Below are 12,355 nucleotides of genomic sequence, written 5' to 3' on the forward strand. Positions count from 1 at the left end.
TGTTTGTCTCCTCTGCTGCCTCAACATTTAAGTCATATATTCTAATCTCTGCATGTAGACATCTCAAAGGGTCACCATTTGAGATATGCTTTGTCCAGAACTATTTTACCAAGTTAACTTGACCTAGACTTGCCAGTCTCTCTCTTTCTCTCTTTTCCTGATGTATCCAGAGATACCTTCTCATCATTAACTCAGAAACACCAGATCAGATTGTGAGAGGGATGAGTGGCCATCCTGTAAGACCTCTATGTAATGCACAAGAATCGTTGTTTTTCTCTTTGTCACCATACAGCTTTCACTCATTACTCATCCCTGTATCTGCAACTCTCCATCCTGTTTGGGGTGACTCTCTGTTTGCTGAATTAAGCTCCAGTTTCAACCCAACACTAGTTGCTTAGATGTTGTTCTGTTGATGAAGAGAGTCAAGACAGACAGAACTAGTTCCCAGGTTAAGCTTAAACAGTGGGCGGAAATGAAGTTGGTTTGTGGTTATATCTAGAATGTTCTGCTCTGAAAAGTTCTGAAAAGGAGATTAGTTGACCATCCCTGGATTTTCTAAACTTATTTGCTGAGAAGAAATTTTTTACTTTTCCGTACACAACCGGACAATGTGCTACTGAAAACACCACTTTAGGATATCTTTAGGGGCATACTTTCTGACTGCTTAAATATATTTAAATGGATACAAAGAGGGCTATTTTTTTTTTTAAATTTTTGATCCAATGGTCAAAATAACCCGTACCATATAAACAACACATTTCTGATCATTACATGTAGTGTATAGTATTTTAGTTAACATTTGTATGTTTATTGATACATGTGAGTTTATTTTTCATAGCTATTCTGGAGTTACCAGTGAAAAATATTAAATTTCAAGGGAAAATGAAACCTGATTACCAAAGTCCTGATTTCAATTTTCAGTATTTTGACAGATGGTCATATCATGTATTTCAGTTTCTGCTTTTGGAATTGTCATCAGGGAATCTAGAGAACATTGAAAACTGTTCTTTTTAACACCCGAGGAGTTAATTTTTATGTCTATGTTGAGATATTCTGATTTCAAGTCATTTATGCATCTTAAATAATTTCTCTGTCCCAAATCAACATTTATTCAGTTTTAGTATCAGAAATGAAGTACTCATGACTGAGATAGTTTCCATTAGAAATCAGATCCTTGGTAGGAGGACCTTTTGCATGTTAGCAGAGGGAATTGTCCAGAACCATGTTATCTAAGACATGGTCTTTGGAGTCACAACACAAGGAAACTTTAGCCTTGTTGTAAATAAAAGATGATGAGACTCTCTATAGATCTACTGAGTTGGAAGACATTGCTGTTTGGGGCTGTGACATTTACTGACTGGCTTCTTGTGTCAACAGTGTGTCACTAGACACAGACCTGTGGCTTTCACCTCTGCCCTATCAGGGTCCTGGATCCAATCTAGCTAGCATTATTTTTCATAGTTCCAGTGTTCATACCAACACTGAAGATTTGGTATCCAACAGAGAAATTCTTTTCTTTCCTTCTTGCCCTTTCTTTTTCTTCTCTCCCTTTCTTCTTTATTTCCTTCCTTCTGCCTCTTCCTCTTTTTAAACTTTTATTAGCAACTAAGGATACCTGGAACATCACTACAAAGATCATATTCTTCATATAGCTTTAGTAATCAGAAATTTATTATCAAAAACCAACTAAGTCAAATTGCTTGCTTGGTGCTGATTGGAGAGGTCCTATATCCTCAATCCAAGTAGTCAACTCTTAATTTACTCACTTTAACTGGATTCAGAAACACAAGTAGTGAACATTTCATTTCCACCACCCCCCCATTAGAATTTAGGATTCTGAGATTGTCAAGCAAATAAGTCAATTAGAGTTTCATCAATGATTCGGGTGAGAAATTTTATATTCTGAAAGGAGAGGTGAAAACAAGAAGACTACTGCTTTAGGGAGGATGAAGGAGATGTATTTTGTTTATTTCTTCCATTAAAAAAAAGTCTTGGATGCTATGTTAAAAACATTAAAATTCTGAAGTACAGGTGAAGACAGTAATACAAAAAGAAAGAATCCATGGGTTCCTCAAGTTTTCTTTCAGTGTCTTGTGTCTATAGTTAGAAGCTGAAGAAACTTATAATGGAGACATATTGGCAATGATACAAGAGCCTCAAGCAAAGCCAGCCCTCTACCCAAGGAAATGGGCATGCTGGGAGATAGAAGTTCCAGAAACCAAAGATAAACTGTGTCCCTCTCCCCCAACAGTAGCAGTGGGTCAGGGGTGCCTTGTCATCTCTTACTGTGTTGAAATGCACATCGAATCCCATCTGGGGCCATGTCAGGGAAAATTGAATAAGATGCTGAGACTTTCCTTATCATCAACTAACAAAGAGATTGTTGTCTGTCGTTGTGTCTGTGGAGGGCATCTGAGATGTCTGTTCCTCTCTCACCTTACTTACCAGAAGCTAGGTACATCACTTTGCTCACCAGGGTCATGAGAAGAAAGCTTGTGGTGAGAAAGGCAAAACACCCCTTTAAAAAGGCACCCTGGAACCTGATTCTGCACTCTAAACACCACAGAAATAAGGAGCAACACCTCTCCTTTCATGCCTAAAAGGTATCAGAAAGAGGAGTTAAGACACATATTTAATCAAGATCTAGGATTTCATAGAATAATTTCCACAGTGCCAGATTTTAACCAAATATCATTCATCATATCAGGAACCACACAGTTCTAGTTGAGAAAAAGAAGTTGGTCATGTCAACTCCAGATAGAGATGAAAAAGGTTATTAGAGTTATCATGTGACTCACAAGAGATTTAAAGACCCACTACAAAAAAGAAAGCCTCAATAAGATATTCAGATTGGAGTCTTAGGTGAGTGAAGTTGAAATGGCAGCAAAGGAAAAGAGGGTTTAATAAGAATCAAAGAAAGTAAATATGATTAGAAACAAAACTGTCCAAGCACCCCAGGCCAGTGAGCCCTAGGACAGAAAGGAAGGAGCAACCTGAAGATTGGTGAGCTTAGCAAGAGAAATTATTTTGTCTGAACATCACAGAGAAAGTAGACTAAACAAACAAATAAAAACATATGAGCAAGATTCCAAACACTGAAAATATTGGAGTAAAACATAAGAGAAAAATTTACAATCATGGGCATAAGGAATAACTTTCAGAACAGGACTCCAGTAAGTGAAGAATACCATCAAATTTCTCAATAACAAAGGAAAAAAATCCCACTAGTGTGGAGGCACATCCAATAGGAAGGGAGATGATTCTGACCAAAAGTTCACTTATCAGGCCATTGACATCCAGGTTATATATAAACACTCAAAAGATTAAGTGCAAAACCAACAGTCCCAAGAATAAATAGATAAACAAAGCAAAAACACACCTTTCAAAGGAATAAATGCACATGGCCAAAAATTAATGAAAAGTAGTCTAATGTCTGTGGCTATTGGGATAATACACATCAAAACCACATGGAGACTCCACTTCACTCTAGCGAGAGTAACTACCATAAAAACATAGCAATAAAAGCCCTGGTGAGGATGTGGGAGAAGGAGGAGACCCTTTACATTACTGGTGGAGATATAATTAAAATTACTATGGAGGTTTTTCAAAAATTATGTGTGGAAGTGTATATTTCAATGCCAAGTGAAGTTACAGGAAGCAGAGATGCCTACATAGCCATTTTATATAGCATTATGAACAACAACTGAACCAAGGAATCAGCCTGGGTGGTTGATAAATGGGAAAGGATACACACACATATACACACACCACCCCCAACACAGCAACACACATATATACACACATACAAATATAAACAAACATTTATACTCAATATATCCATACACATGAATACACACACATATTTATAAGACACACATATATGTACACACAAAACCACATACACATGTATATAAACATACACACAAGGACAAGTACATGCATAAAACACACATATACACAAATGCACATATACAAATACATACATACACACACACACACACACACACACACACACACACACACACACACACGAGAGAGGATAGGTGTCTGCCCGGCCCGGGAGCGCTTTGCCTCAGCATCGGCGGCAGACATCTTGGTTCCGGGACTCCACCGAGAGTACTCTGCACAGGTGAGAGTGTGGACTACAGAAGCTAACAGCTTCTGGGACAGGCAGGAGCCACAGAGCTTCTGAGGCAGCCCCCTTTACGGGCTCCAGACATCCGGGCACCTTCCCAGCCAGAGGATAGGTTTCCGCCCCTCCAGGGAGCATGTTGCCTCAGCATGGGCAGCAGACATCTTGGTTCCAGGACTCCACCGAGAGTATTCTGCACAGGTGAGAGTGTGGCCTACAGAAGCTAACAGCTTCTGTGACAGGCTAAAGCAACACAGCTTCTGGGACAGGTCCTGTTTTGGGCCTTCATCTTCGGCCAGGAGGGAGGTCCAAATGACAGATATCTGTGGACCTTCCCTGTAAGAGGAGAGCTTGCCTACAGAGAGTGCTCTGAACAATGAAACTCAGAGGAGAGATCTAGTTCCCCAGGCCTGCTGATAGAGGCTAACAGAATCACAAGAGGAACAATCTCTAACCAGAGACAACTAAATCAACTAACTCCAGAGATTACCAGATGGCAAAAGATAAATGTAAGAATCTTACTAACAGAAACCAAGACCACTCACCATCATCAGAACCAGCACTCCCACCTTGACCAGTCCAGGGCACCCCAACACATCCGAAAAGCTAGACCCGGATTTAAAAGCATATCTCATGATGATGGTAGAGGACACCAAGAAGGACTTTAATAACTAACTCAAAGGAATACAGGAGAACACTGCTAAACAGGTAGAAGACCTTAAAGAGGAAGCACAAAAATCACTTAAAGAATTGCAGGAAAACACGACCAAACAGGTGATGGAATTGAATAAAACCACCCAAGACCTAAAAAGGGAAGTAGACACAATGAAGAAAACCCAAAGTGAGGCAACGCTGGAGATAGAAACCCTAGGAAAGAAATCTGGAACCATAGATGCTAGCATCAGAAACAGAATACAAGAGATGGAAGAGAGAATCTCAGGTGCAGAAGATTCCATAGAGAACATCAGCATAACAATCAAAGAAAATGGAAAATGCAAAAAGATCCTAACTCAAAACATCCAGGAAATCCAGGACACAATGAGAAGACCAAACCTATGGATAATAGCAGTAGATGAGAATGAAGATTATCAACTCAAAGGGCCAGCAAATATCTTCAACAAAATTATAGAAGAAAACTTCCCAAGCCTAAAGAAAGAGATGCCCATGAACATACAAGAATCCTACAGAACTCCAAATAGACTGGACCAGAAAAGATATTACTCCCGACACATAATAATCAGAACACCAAATGCACTAAATACAGATAGAATATTGAAAGCAGCAAGGGAGAAAGGTCAAGTAACATATAAAGGCAAGCCTATCAGAATTACACCAGATTTTTCACCAGAGACTATGAAAGCCAGAAGAGCCTGTACAGATGTTATACAGACACTAAGAGAACACAAATGCCAACCCAGGCTACTATGCTGTGCCAAACTTTCAATTACCATAGATGGAGAAACAAAAGTATTCCATGACAGAACTGAATTCACACATTATCTTTCCACGAATCCCACCTTTCAAAGGATAATAACAGAAAAAAACCAATATAAGGACGGAAACCATGTCTTTGAAAAAAGTAAGAAGGTAATCCCTCAACAAACCTAAAAGAAGACAGCCACAAGAACAGAATGCCAACTCTAACAACAAAAATAATAGGAAGCAACAATTACTTTTCCTTAATATCTCTTAATATCAATGGACTCAATTCCCCAATAAAAAGAAATAGACTAACAGATTGGCTACACAAACAGGACCCAACATTTTGCTGCTTACAGGAAACCCATTTCAGGGAAAAAGATAGACACTACCACAGAATGAAAGGCTTGCAAACAATTTTCCAAGAAAATGGTCTGAAGAAAAAAGCTGGAGTAGCCATTCTAATATCTAATAAAATAGACTTCCAACCCAAAGTCATCAAAAAAGACAAGGAGGGACACTTCATACTCAACAAAGGTAAAATCTTCCAAGAGGAACTCTCAATTCTGAATATCTATGCTCCAAATAAAAGGGCAGCCACATTCATTAAAGAAACTTTAGTAAACTCAAAGCACACATTGCACCTCACACAATAATAGTGGGAGACTGCAACACACCACTTTCACCAATGGACAGATCATGGAAACAAAAACTAAACAGGGACACACTGAAACTAACAGAAGTTATGAAACAAATGGATCTAACAGATATCTACAGAACATTTTATCCTAAAACAAAAGGATATAAGTTCTTCTCAGCACTTCATGGTACCTTCTCCAAAATTGACCACATAATTGGTCACAAAACAGGCCTCAACAGATACAAAAATATTGAAAATTTCCTATGCATCTTATCATATCACCATGGACTAAGGCTGATCTTCAATAACAAAATAAATAATAGAAAGCCAACATTCACATGGAAACTGAACAACACTCTTCTCAATGATATCTTGGTCAAGGAAGGAATAAAGAAAGAAATTAAGGACTTTTTGGAGTTTAATGAAAATGAAGCCACACCATACCCAAACTTATGGGACACAATGAAAGCATTTCTAAGTGGAAAACTTGCAGCTCTGAGTGCCTCCAAATAGAAACTAGAGAGAGCACACATTAACAGCTTGACAACACACCTAAAAGCTATAGAACAAAAGGAAGCAAATTAACCCAAGAGGAGTAGATGGCAGGAAATAATCAAACTCAGTGGCGAAATCAACCAAGTGGAAACAAGAAGAACTATTCAAAGAATCAACCAATCAAGGAGCTGGTTCTTTGAGAAAATCAACAAGATAGATAAACCCTTAGCCAGACTCACTAGAGGGCTCAGGGACAGCATGCTAATTAACAAAATCAGAAGTGAAAAGGGAGATATAACAACAGATCCTGAAGAAATCTAAAACACCATCAGATCATTCTATAAAAGGCTATACTCAACAAAACTGGAGAACCTGGATGAAATAACCAAGTTTCTAGACCGATACCAGGTACCAAAGTTAAATCAGGATTAGGTTAATGATCTAAAGAGTCCTATATCTCCTAAAGAAATAGACACAGTCATTAATAGTCTCCCAACCAAAAAAAGCCCAGGACCAGATGGGTTTAGTGCAGAGTTCTATCAGACCTTCAAAGAAGATCTAATCCCAGTTCTTCACAAACTATTCCACAAAATAGAAACAGAAGGTACTCTACCCAACTCATTCTATGAAACCACAATTACTCTGATACCTAAACTACAGAAAGATTCAACAAAGATAGAGAACTTCAGACCAATTTCCCTTATGAATATTGATGCAAAAATCCTCAATAGAGTTCTCGCTAACAGAATCTAAGAACACATCAAAACAATCATCCATCCTGACCAAGTAGGTTTCATCCCAGAGATGCAGGGATGGTTCAGTATACAGAAATCCATCAACGTAATCCATTATATAAACAAACTCAAAGACAAAAACCACATGATCATCTCATTAGATGTGGAGAAAGAACTTGACAAAATACAACACCCATTCATGATAAAAGTCTTGGAAAGATCAGGAATTCAAGGCCCATACCTAAACATGATAAAAGCAACCTACAGCAAACAAGTAGCCAACATCAAAGTAAATGGCAAGAAGATCGAAGCAATCGCACTAAAATCAGGGACTAGACAAGGCTGCCCACTTTCTCCCTATTCAATACTGTACTTGAAGTCCTAGTCAGGGCAATTTGACAACAAAAGGAGATCAAGGGGATACAAATTGGAAAGGAAGAAGTCAAAATATCACTTTTTGCAGGTGATATGATAGTATATATAAGTGACCTTAAAAATTCCACCCGAGAACTCCTAAGCCTGATAAACAGCTTCAGTGAAGTACCTGGATATAAAATTAAGTCAAACCAGTCAATGGCCTTTCTCTACACAAAGGATAAACAGGCTGAGAAAGAAATTAGCGAAATAACACCCTCCTCAATAGTCACATATAATATAAAATACCTTGGTGTGACTCTAAGTAAAGAAGTGAAAGATCTGTATGATAAGAACTTCAAATCTCCGAAAAAAGAAATTAAAGAAGAAATCAGACGATGGAAAGATCTCCCATGTTCATGGATTGGCCAGATCAACATTGTAAAAATGTCTATCTTGCCAAAAGCAATCTACAGATTCAATGCAATCCCCATCAAAATTCCAACTCAATTCTTCAACAATTTAGAAAGGGCAACTTGCAAATTCATCTGGAATAAAAAAAAAAAAAAAACCTAGGCTAGCAACAACTCTTCTCAAGGATAAAAGAACCTCTGGCAGAATCACCATGCCTGACCTAAAGCTATACTACAGAGCAATTGTGATTAAAAACTGCATGCTATTCGTATAGCGACAGACAAGTAGTCCAATGGAATAGAATTGAAGACCCAGAAATGAACCCACACACCTATGGTCACTTGATCTTTGACAAGGGAGTAAAAACCATCCAGTGGAAAAAAGACAGCATTTTCAACAAATGATACTGGCACAACTGGTGGTTATCATGTAGAAGAATGTGAATTGATCCATTCCTATCTCCTTGTAGTAAGGTCAAATCTAAGTGGATTAAGGAACTCCACATAAAACCAGAGACACTGAAACTTATAGAGGAGAAAGTAGGGAAAAGCCTGGAAGATATGAGCACAGGGGAAAAATTCTTGAATAGAACAGCAATGGCTTATGCTGTAAGATTGAGAATCGACAAATAGGACCTCATAAAATTGCAAAGTATCTGCAAGGCAAAAGACACCATCAATAAGACAAAAAGGCCACCAACAGATTGGGAAAGGATCTTTACCTATCCTAAATCAGATAGGGGACCAATATCCAATATATATAAAGAACTCAAGAAGGTGGACTCCAGAAAATCAAATAACCCCATTAAAAATGGTGCTCAGAGCTAAACAAAGAATTCTCACCTGAGGAATACTGAATGGCTGAGAAATACCTGAAAAAATGTTCAACATCCTTAATCATCAGGGAAATGCAAATCAAAACAACCCTGAGATTCCACCTCACACCAGTCAGAATGGCTAAGATCAAAAATTCAGGTGACAGCAGATGCTGGCGAAGATGTGGAGAAAGAGGAACACTCCTCCATTGCTGGTGGGATTGCAAGCTTGTACAACCACTCTGGAAATCAGTCTGGCGGTTCCTCAAATAATTGGACATAGTACTACCGGAAGATACCCCAATACCTCTCCTGGGCATATATCCGGAAGATGTTCCAACCAGTAAGAAGGACACATGCTCCACTATGTTCATAGCAGCCTTATTTATAATAGGCAGAAGCTGGAATGAACCCAGATGCCCCTCAACAGAGGAATGGATACAGAAATTATGGTACATTTACACAATGGAGTACTACTCAGCTATTAAAAAGAATGAATTTATGAAATTCCTAGGCAAATGGATGGATCTGGAGGGCATCATCCTGAGTGAGGTAACCGAATCACAAAAGAAATCACACAATATGTACTCACTGATAAGTGGATATTAGCCCAGAAATTCAGAATACCCAAAATAAGATACAATTTGCTAAACGCATGAAACTCAAGAAGAATGAAGACCAATTCTTAGACACTTTGCCCCTTCTTAGAATTGGGAACAAAACAACCATGGAAGGAGTTACAGAGACAAAGTTTGTAGCTGAGACGAAAGGATGGACCATCTAGAAATTGCCATATTTGGGGATCCATCCTATAATCAGCTTCCAAATTCTGACACCATTGCATACACTAACAAAATTTTGCTGAAAGGACCCGGATATGGCTCTCTCTTGTGAGACTATGCCAGGGCCTGGCAAACACAGAAGTAGATGCTCACAGTCAGCTATTGGATGTATCACAGGGCCCCCAATGGAGGAGCTAGAGAAAGTACCCAAGGAGCTGAAGGGATCTGCAATCCTATAGGTGGAACAACAATATGAACTAACCAATACCCCCTGCCACCGGAGCTCATGTCTCTAGCTGCATATGAATCAGAAGATGGCCTAGTCGGCCATCAGTGAAAAGAGAGGCCCATTGGTCATGCAAACTTTATATGCCTCAGTACAGGGGAACGCCAGGGCCAGGAAGTGGGAGTGGGTGGGTATGGGAGTGGGTGGGGGAGCGTGTGGTGGACTTTTGGGATAGCATTGGAAATGTAAATGAAATAAATACCCAATTAAAAAAAATCCAGAATACAAAAAAAAATCCCAAAAAACCGAATACACACACTCACAAATGCATGCACAGTCACACAAACACACACATGCACACACACACATTTACAAACAGATATTTATATACACAAACACACAGACATATGCCCACACATGCACACATGCACACACATGCACACACACACACACACACAAATATGCACATTTATGCAAATACACACATACAAACGTGAGTTTATGTTGTGTCATGTTTATAGAAACATAGATGGGGATGATCATGTAAAGTAAAATAAGCTAAATCCTAAAAATCCTGTGTAGTATTTCCTTTCAGTTGTGAAACTAAAGTAGGAGAGAAAAATAAGGACCTGAAAGTACAAGGGCCCCAGGAAAGAGTGTCTGAGAGAAGTGGGGACAAGTGTATGGAGTGGGGCTGAATCCCATGAAAGCACCTTATGTTAGGGTATGAAGTGTCATGATGAAAGCCTTTATAATTAACATGGATCATGAAAAGAGTGATACTGAACAAGTTAAAAACCACTAAATCCAAGAATTACTCAAAAAAAAAAACCTAAGCAAATGAAAGGAAAGAAACCTTTTCAAATGACTACTAGCTGTAATGAGGGAGGAAGCATTGGTACAGATGCCATGGCACCCGAGGGACAAGAAACCTTAGAAGCAATGCTGATGTAGATGTCATAACATGGGCAGTGCCACTTATTTTTTAAAAAGACAAAGTAGAACACTTGTCCATCATGAAATAATCTGTCTGGACCCATAAACATAAAGTAAATAACATTTGTTGATATGTTATTTTAAAATACAAATCTCTAGGTGCAGATGGCTTCACTTGCAAACTCCATCAAGCTGTAAAGAAGAATTAACACTAAATCTACACAATCTGTTCCAGAAAATAGAAAAGAAGGGAAAGCTCTGCAGTTCAGTTTATGATATGAGGATTGTACTGGTGCCCAAAGCAGCAAGAACAATACAAAATAAGAAAACAATATGGGGATATCCATTGTGAATACATATGCAAATTTGCTTTTTTCCCTTTCCCTGTGTGTGAAATGTGTGAGTGTGGGCATGCGTGGGGCACATCAAACGTGTGGCAGAGAGAGAACAACCCCAGGTGTGGCTTTGTACCTTCTACTTTGTTTAAGACAGGTCTCTTATATTTTGCTTTGTAGCATGTGTACTTCCAGGAATTCTGTTGTCTCAACTTCCTATCTCAAAGTAGAAACACTAGTTTACAGATACCAACTTCCATATTTGGATGTATGAACTCAGGTCATCAGGCTTGCCCATTCAGTGAGTTAACATCTGACATAACTCGGTAGCACCTACATGTAGAAATTCATATCAGAATATTCTCAAATTCACTACTGCAGTAATAGATGAAATAATTATATATCGTGATCTCCTAGGATTTATTGCAAGGATGCAAGCTGGTTCAATACAAGTCTATGTAGTAAACCATATTGGCATGCTAAAAAATATTATGTGTGTCAACTTTTATAGATTGCACATTTGACAAAATTCAACACATATCTATAATAAAACCTTTTTGAGGGAGGCTGCAGAGATGGCTCAGTGGTTAAGAGCACTGACTGCTCATCTGAAGGTCCTGAGTTCAAATCCTAGTAACCAGATGATGGCTCACAACCACCTGTAATGAGATCTGACACCCTCTTCTGGGGTGTCTGAAGACAACTACAGTGTACTTACATATAACAATAAATAAATCTTTTATTAAAAAAAAACTTTTGAAAAGTACAAAGGATCCTCTTCAACAAACAAATCAAGCCTTGCAGTTACTTGATGGTAACAGCTTTCATGCTTTCCCCTCAGGATCAAGAACAAAGGAAGGCATAGAGAAATCAAGCTGATATTCTACTAGAAGCTTCACCCTTACTGATAAGCATTTATGGTGCTGTGATGGTGCTTTGCATGCTACTAGAGGGGAAAGATGATCAATTTCACTGAGCTACAAACCCTTCAACATACAGTAGCATCCTGATGACAAATTATACTGGTACAATAGTGGCACAAATGTTTTGGGAGTAACCAACTACCTTTTGGTT

Source organism: Mus caroli, unplaced genomic scaffold, assembly GCF_978045245.1.
Source record: "Mus caroli unplaced genomic scaffold, Mus_caroli_1 scaffold_4, whole genome shotgun sequence".
NCBI lineage: Eukaryota > Metazoa > Chordata > Mammalia > Rodentia > Muridae > Mus > Mus caroli.